The following is a 9,866-nucleotide window of genomic DNA, read 5'->3' on the forward strand; positions in this document are numbered from 1 at the left end:
AATGTAGCAACATCACTTCCATTTCCATCCTTACATTAAATTGCACATGTATTCACCACACTATATTCCACACTTCATCTATATCTATGTATATATTTTGTCTATCATGTGTATGTATATATACCAATCCAAAATAAAAACATCTTCACCAAGTCAACCAAAAGAAAGATTGTAACGTGTATGCACATCTCTGACCCAAACTATACAACTAAACCAAAATAGTGAAATGCATAGTGTAGACACCTAAAATTGTCCAGTCTAATTAAAAAAATATTTTATTTATTTAATTATCTAAGCCTAATTCTTCTATTAATTAAATAAATCTTTATTTATTTAATTAATTCATTTATCCTCTTCTAACCTTATTTCTCATTTGAATAAATACCTTTATTTATTTAAATTATCCCTTTTCCTAAATTAAATAAATATCTTATTTATTTAATTGATCCCACTTCTTCTATTAATTAAATAAATCTTTATTTATTTAATTAATTCATTAGCCTTTTCTACCCATGACACATGTCATTCATCTCTTAATTTCTACACTACCTACCCCTTTCATTATTTTATTATTTTATTTACCTACCCTCTAATCATAGCCGACCTCTTTTACACCTCTCAATCTTATCCCTCCACTTCTTATAGTGTCTTCTATATAAGGAGATGCTTCCTTCATTATCAAACCCTCACTATGCAATCAAGCCTACTTGCAACCACATTTCCGTTCTTTGTTAAGCTCTTGTGCACATAAAATCTGAGAGCAAATATATCAAGCAAGATCAATGGAGATAGGAAGAATGGAGATTCAAACCCTATTGGACATGTGATGGTATAATCTTTGTGATTTCATTTGATTTGCATTGTCTTAGGTAATCTTCATATGTTATGGTGGATCTTTGTTGTTGTTAGGCTAGGGTTTTGTGGTTGAATTCATTTAGTCTTTCAATATTGTTGTTTCCATTTTCACCATAAACATTTTGGCACACCCCGTGGGACATGAATTTTTGTTAGATCTGTGTTTTTTGCAGATTTTTCTAACCCTATATTGTTATTTTGTAAAATAATTTGGAGAATAACCTTGTGCAGCTAGGGTTTTGGACACAAAATCAAGATCTTTGAGAGATTTGATCATATCTCACAAACGGCTTGGAAATTTTGCACCAATTGTTTTTTGCAGGTTTAAGACAGTATCAGGAGCTCTCAAAAAAAATTCAGATCTATTCGACCATAATTTAATTTTCTATGATTTTTTTATGAATTTTCATAAAAAAATAATTTTGAGAGAAAATGAGCGAATTTTTTGGATTTTCTTACATTTTGGAAATCTCTCATAATTATATAGAGGATCTATTGTTTGTCATTTTAATTTTGATGCAAAATATTTCCTTAAAAATTGGATCTTTAAAAATTAGCGTTTTTCCTTATTTTGATCAGATCTCACAAACGTCTTCAAATTTTGGCATCAAATTTTGTGTGTAGGTCAGGAAAAGTATCAAAAGGGTTCAATAAAAATTTTAGATTTTTTGAATCAAATTTTCATTTTATATGAATTTTTTATGAGTTTTCATAAAAAATTAATTTTGAGAGAAAATTAGCGAATTTTTCAAATTTTCTTACATTTTTGGAAATCCCTTAGAATTATACATAGGATCTATTCTTTGTGATTTTAAATTTGATGAAAAATCATTCCTCAAAAATCAGATCTTTGAAAATTAGGGTTTTGCATTATTTTACTCATATCTCACAAACTGCTTGGATTTGTTGCAGAAAGTTTTTTATGCGAGTTTGGAAGCCCATCAGGAATCTCCAGTAAAAATTTTAGATTTTTTGGATCGATTTTGCATTTTATATGAATTTTTTATGTTTTAAAAAAATTAATTTTTGGAGCAAATTAGCAAATTTTTTGGATTTTCTTACATTTCTGGAAATCTCTTAAAATTTTACAGGTGGTCTTTTTTTATGATGAATCAGATCTTTGAATTGATCAACAAAATGTATTGTTGAAGGCCCCTATTTCACAAAGTCTTTTGGATCTAAAATTTACCTAACTTGTGTGCTTGCAGGAAGGGGTGATCATTTCAAACAATCCAAACTACTAACAAATCTTTGTTGTAGGACCTTAGCAAGGGTTTTTGATTTTTATTGTGTGCCTTGTTTTCATAGACTAGCAAACACTTCAATTGGTGCACTAAAATTGAACCAGTGTCCTTTGTGTCTTGGGCAATAGGCTCTTTTTGTTTAATCTTTAGAGGGCATGTCTCCCCGTGTGGTCATTAGGACTACTAGTGAGGAGAAAACGACCCAAGTGGTAGCAAAATAAAAGCCATCTTCTTCCAAACCACTATAAATAATTGTATTCATGGTGAAAACTATGAATAACGTGTGCTGATTAGTTCATATCGACACTATGTCTCCCCATAAACCTGTTTGATCAAATTTATTGGATCATTTGTAGGGCGTAACCCCTACCGGCTGGGAGTCTTCCGTATTTACAGAGATGAAAGTGTCGCATGTATGGCCACATGATTGGATGCCCTTACTAGAACCTTTTTGTTTTAGAAGCCAAAATCCTTCTAGTTGTTGGGGCAGGAGGTCGGACCTCTGGTAGTGGCCCACACACATACGGTTCTTAGTAGAGATACAAAGTTTGCCACGGGGATTTTTCATGGGGACTGATGCTTGGCTACCCCAAGAAGTGAGTGTCGAGGGTGGAGCCAGTGGGGTCAAGCATCTAAGTATCCGCTCTAAATAGCGTAGCCTCGGGGGAAACTCCATGTGGGATCAACAACTATTGTCTTGGCCAACCATAAGAATTGTGCTTGTCTTATTTTGAACAATCAAACATTCAAGACCAAACAGCAAAACATTGTGTCTTTTGTGTCTTCAAGTATATGCAAAACATTCTTACATCAAACAACACACTTTTCTTGGAGTCATTTTGAGTCTAAACACTTGCAAACATTGAGTCCTCATCAACATTATGTCCTCTTGTCACGAAAAATAGTCAAACATTCAGATTTGGTCACAACAAACAACAAACAAATTGGAAACATTTACAGTCCAACAAACAAGAGCAATCAGTTTCAAAATTCTTGAGCTTCCTAAGCTTTCTCTTCAGGTTTTCATCTAGCATTCAACCTATCTTTGGGTCTCACAAAGTCCATCATTGCTTTACACCTTACATTACATTCACATTTGTCTAAACTTGAGTCAAAAGGTCACTTGCTTGTCCTCATCATACTTTGTCAACACACTACATACAACAACATTTCATGAAGTTAGACTTTGAGTAGATACCAAGAGAGCAGAATCGAGCCACAGATGCCAAGGCTACAATTGCTTCACTGATCAAATCTTTCAGCAAACTCCGACAACAAATCAAATCTTTTAGCAGACTCCGACAACATTATGGTTCAATGCTATCTATCTTTTTTGTGAAAGTAAACATTGTGACCACAATCAAATAAGACTTATACAAGTGATAAGAGACACTAAACTTGAGGACTATAGTGGATGTTGGTGTCGAGTCTTGGTGTTATTTTGATTTTATCTTTTGGTGACATGTCTTTTAGCTTTTTCGCGATGTCTTTGACTAGAGATTCTATCTCCAGGATGTCTTTGACTAGAAAGGCGAGGATGGGGTATCGTCACCTATTTTTCTTTTGCTATCTGTGGATTGTCTCTTAGTAATGCTATGACTTGTCCAAGGATATGAGGACACTGAGAGTCTAGTATGAACTGGGGCATTCCTTGTTTGTGACTGTCTTATCTCCATGCAAATAGGTACAATGACTTTCTGAGTCAAACATATGCCTCGATTGTCATAACCTACTTGCCATAATAAAGCTCAATGATGATAATGCACAAGAAGCTCTTTCACTTCCATATCTTCTATCTTCCATCCCCATTTCTTGATTGACTTCCATCATCCTTCTTGAATCCGCGTAACCTGCTATCACACGACTGAGTATAATGACACGCCAAAAACATTTTCATTTCATGTAGTTGCACCTGCATTATCACATGTTAGCATTTCATACATACATATAGATATCACAATTGCATCACATCCTAAACACAACACATTTAGCACATTTTACATTTTCATCATGTAAATAATCATTTGCATTTCATACATTCACATTTGCATTGGCATAACATATTAAAAACATAAAAGAACAAAAAAAAAATATTGCATTTCATCATGTACATATTTGCATCCATATCATAACCATCACATAGAAACATACATCATGAAACATCTCATCACATAGAAACATACATCATGAAACATCTCATCACATAGGTACGCATGCATATAGCTGCCGCAAAGATGAATCATCCCATATATATAATCAAAAGTGTCATGATACAATGATGTCAAAATCATATGGCTACAATCACCCGAAGGTGTCTACATCATCATACAAAATGGTACAAAACTGATACAGAGGAATCCACTGATCACTCCTCCCAGCACCACCAGTAGTGCTAATCATGTCTGTGTCATAGTATCCCAAGCCACGTGTCCAACCCTCATCTCCAGTCTGAGATCCTGAAACACTCGTCTCAGGGCATCCCTGTCTCTATCTCGATCATAGGGTATCAACTCCCCATCAATCGGTATCCTCAAAATCCTGTATACATCCTCTAAGGTGACTGTCATCTCACCCATCGACAAATGGAAAGTGCAAGTCTCTGAGTGCCATCTCTCAGCCAGCGCAGTCAGCAATCCCATGTTCGCCCGAAACTTAGGTATATATAGAATAAATTGCAGACCCATAACATCAATCACGGCTCTGTCCTCAAATATCAGCTTTGGTCGTAACCTCTAAGTCGATAGGAATCTCTCCCGTGACTCCAGCATAGGTAGGTACTCCTGCAGTCAAGCAAATCAATCATGTCAGTCATAGTGGCATTCCCTGTTCATCACAAAATGATGCTTATTATCCTAGTGCTTATATATCTATCATATGGCACTCAGTCAAAGTGACACTCACTGTTCATCACAAAGTGTTGCTATTTTTCCCTAGTGGTACTCCCTGTTCATCACAAAGTACTACGTGTTTTTGCACTCACTGTTCATCACAAAGTGTTGTTCATATTAGCACTCCCTGTTCATCACAAAGTGTTGCTCATATTTGCACTCACTATTCATCACAAAGTGTTGTTCATATTAGCACTCCCTGTTCATCACAAAGTGCTACTCATATTTGTACTCCCTGTTCATCACAAAGTACTATCTTGGTACTCACTGTTCATCACAAAGTGCCTTGATCTATTCTAGTCTTCCCTGGAGGACCTACTTGAGTGAATCCTCTCAGCAACTTATCTAATTGACAATGTATGTTCATCACAGAACTGCCGATTTGGCCTTGAAGACACAAACGCGCATTCATGACGTAGACACGCCTTGACATTTTACCCCGCTTGACATTTTTCTAGACATACCTAACATGCATTTATTGCACTACCTAAGATGCATTAATGACAACATTTATTGCGACAAAATACAAGGAGGTTTTGTGGTACTTACCGGCTCTCCTGCATCTGCTGGCCTCTGAAATCGGCGAACACGATCGAATCTGTGAACCAATGCCATCGTTGCTGACTGTTGCTGATCTATTCTCTCTCTGCACTCTGATCTCTTGGATGTGTGGATGATAATGAGGATGTTTTGCCCTTGTGGTCTATCTTATAGACTGCCCTAGCCCTTGTCTCCCAAGTCAGTCTTCTTTATCTCGTGACTTTGTCACTCTATCCTATCTGGTCAGTCCATTCTAGCCTTTCTTTCTTATCGAGAGATTGTCTGTGATCTTTTCACACATTTTCATCCAATCTCTCGAGGGGGCATATCATTCCCATCTTGGGGCAACTTTGTATCAGTTCATATTATCTTCTTTGAAACAACATGACAAGCTGCATTGTCTCAAAGAGGGGCAAAATGTAGACACCTAAAATTGTCCAGTCTAATTAAATAAATATTTTATTTATTTAATTATCTAATCCTAATTCTTCTATTAATTAAATAAATCTTAATTTATTTAATTAATTCATTTATCCTCTTCTAGCCTTATTTCTCATTTGAATAAATACCTTTATTTATTTAAATTATCCCTTTTCCTAAATTAAATAAATATCTTATTTATTTAATTGATCCCACTTCTTCTATTAATTAAATAAATCTTTATTTATTTAATTAATTCATTAGCCTTTTCTACCCATGACACATGTCATTCATCTCTTAATTCCTACACTACCTACCCCTTTCATTATTTTATTATTTTATTTACCTACCCTCTAATCATAGCCAACCTCTTTTACACTTCTCAATCTTATCCCTCCACTTCTTATAGTGTCTTCTATATAAGGAGATGCTTCCATCATTATCAAACCCTCACTATGCATTCAGCCCCGACTACGCTTCCGAACTTGCATATGCAATCAAGCCTACTTGCAACCACATTTCCGTTCTTTGTTGAGCTCTTGTGCACATAAAATCTGAGAGTAAATATATCAAGCAAGATCAATGGAGATAGGAAGAATGGAGATTCAAACCCTATTGGACATGTGATGGTATAATCTTTGTGATTTCATTTGATTTGCATTGTCTTAGGTAATCTTCATATGTTATGGTGGATCTTTGTTGTTGTTAGGCTAGGGTTTTGTGGTTGAATTCATTTAGTCTTTCAATATTGTTGTTTCCATTTTCACCATAAACACATAGAAGTTCATCCGAACCAAACCAATCTGAATGTACAACACTAGACTAAAAGATACTTCACATGCAATCACCGGATCAAAAAATGTTACATCTAACCCAAACATATGAACCAATCTATATCATTTCACAATTGTGAATGTCTGGACCAAAAACAAGCAACACCTGGACCGAAACAAGTAGACTTCCAACAACATTCAAACATGCTAATATCAATCAAATCAACTACCAAGGCAAAGTATTTTATGACCAAATCATAATACCAAACTAAAGTGACCTCCCATCCAAAAGCATAAATGCAAATACTTCATCACTATAGCTAACTCTGCTAATGTCCAGACCAAAACCCATATGGACTACACTATTTGACATCAATGACAACAAAGCATATATTTGTAACAGAGGTTTGGGACTCAAACTTGGTACAAGTGAATTTTCATATAATAATTCACTAAAGATAATAACTAGAAAGGCCCATTCTATTTATTTTTGGGGGGGTAGATTCTAAGAGGTGTTCCTAAAATTTGAGATATCCAAGGAGTGAATGAAGAATTGAAAAAGTATTTTGTAAAGTATATGTGTGATGTGCACAAACAAGTGTGCATATAGCTAGAGAAAACTAATATGTGATACAAACAACATGGGGATCAAAACAAAATAAAATTATAATTTTGGGTTGGTGACATGGCCTTTGCATATTTGTGCAAGGAAAGGTTCCCAAAGGATTGCATAATAAATTATCATTGAAGATAATTAGATAGTGTAAATTCTTGTGAAAATTTGATAAAAATGTAGTACAAGATAGAGTTGCCAAAAGGAATAGATATACCATCTATCTTTAGTATCACAAAATTGTACCCTTACATTAAGGGATGATTGAAAATGATAGCATAGATTCTAGAGAAGTATAATGAAGATAATAATTATTTAAGAAAGTGTGGAAGGAGATTTCGTAAATAATAGATACCAAAGTTAAGAATATGTACAAAACTGGATATAAGGAATATTTGGTCAAGGGGAAGGGTTTTGAAGTTGAAGATGTGATGTAGTCAAGAACATATAAATTTGTAAGTATGATAAATTTATAGCAAACCAAATGAAATGTGCTAAAGAAAGAGTTCACATTAGCAATCCTTGTCAACAAAAAAAAGACCAATAAAACTAAGTGGCTTGCATAGATCTTGTGTGTAAAAAATAATATAGTGAAAAAATAAAGAGTTACAGCACGGATGGGCAAAACAAAGAATTCTTACAAATTAAATTCTTGCATATAATCTTAACTATGTGTGACTCTATGTAATAGAGTAGCTTAATCTTAAGTATGTGTGACTCTATGTAATAGAGTAGCTTGTGTGATGATGTGCTCACTTGCCTAGTAACATCTTGCATAAAAAATTTCACTTGTATACATTTATGATGAAGTGAAAAGATGTAACATCACCTACATGTGTTGAATGAGATAAATAGTAAAAGGAAAATAAACTACTCAACTACCACAACTAGTTATTTTACCCTTATGTACCTAGGTCAATGTCATTTTGAAGGTCAATTTGGATAGTTGGGATGGTTGGTCATTGTTAGTATAGATGAGCTTGAAGGAAGTTATTGCAACTTGTGCCTTATATGTGGTCTCTATGTATTTTATTGTCAGTTCTCATTTGATAATCCATTGCAATCTTTCTATTTGAAATTGAAATAAGAATTGATATTATGTGTCATTTTTGTGTTGTCCACATTTATTATTGAATTATGTAGCTATTTGCATGAGCACCGTGTTTATTATAAGGGCGGTGTTGTCTAAGGCATCCTTCATTGAGACCCCTAACTAAAATTGTGTCAAATTTCAACATCCATTTGAAGCTCTTTCAAACTCTCTCCTAAGCAATCACTAGAATCCATAATTTGAAGGTTCAAAGACTTCATATTTTTATCTTTTCAATTTCATATTACTATTATAAAGGAAATAAAACATGTCTCTTCAAAAATATTTTGGGATAATGAATGAATACAATTAATTAATTAGAATAAAATTTAAGATATATAAAGGACTTGAATATGATAAACTAATTGAAGTAAATTAACTGAAACAAAAAATGTGTTTTATACTTTTAATTCATTTGTGCATGTATAGGCTTGCAAGCTTTTAGATTCCTATTTTCTTATATTTTACTCTCTTTTTTACTTGGATTTATTCTCTTTTTTGTTTTCATATTTATATATCATATACTCCAATTCTTATATCTCTTATACTTGTCACGTAGTTATATATTTTATATATATACTCAAAAAAAATTGATGTCATATTTATAGTCAATCAATTATATTTACTTACTTGCATGTTCTTGTTCTTATATTTTCTTGTGGCTATAATTTTTAAGTATATAATGTTTATAGTGATTCATAGTAGTGTAGATATCATGCAGCAATATCTTTGAATGAACAACACGAAGACTAGAAAAACCACTTTGGTTTTGAGAAATAAATGTATTTAATGTACCCAACTCCAAGAACATAGTGATTCATATCTTACCTTGAACAAATATCCTATATTATATTTAGAAATTTAAAAAAATTAGTATATATTACTATTGGCGTTACCATTGCACCTCCATTTGGTGCAAGTGCTAGTTATTATAATTGGATGCACTTAAAGCATAACAACAAATATGAACTAGGTTGCCCTTCAAATTTATGGATGGATGTAGTAGCAGCATACAATTATGTCATATATGATGGGACGTTATCCTATTCATCCAATTCCAATTTTATTCCAAAGCTAAATCTAATCATCAAAACTTACAAAAAGATGTATATTTGATATATATATATCAATATAAAGAGAAACTAAAAGATGTTTAAAAGTGTTATTAGAACCTAATGATCAACTTTCTTATCAATGATCAAATCTCATAACTAATTTAACAAATAGTAAAAATAATAGCAATAACTTTAGGTGTTAATATACAGATAACTAGAACTTTCGAATGTCAAATAGTAATAATGTGGGACAATATGTACAACTAAAACATATTGTCATGAATAACCATCCTGTTACAATCAAAACCCCAAATAGTGAAACACGGTATCATATTATAATCACAACCAATCACACATTGTTATCGATCCACGTCATCACGCGGAAGAA

Source organism: Cryptomeria japonica, chromosome 3 (assembly GCF_030272615.1).
Source record: "Cryptomeria japonica chromosome 3, Sugi_1.0, whole genome shotgun sequence".
In the NCBI taxonomy this organism is placed as follows: domain Eukaryota; kingdom Viridiplantae; phylum Streptophyta; class Pinopsida; order Cupressales; family Cupressaceae; genus Cryptomeria; species Cryptomeria japonica.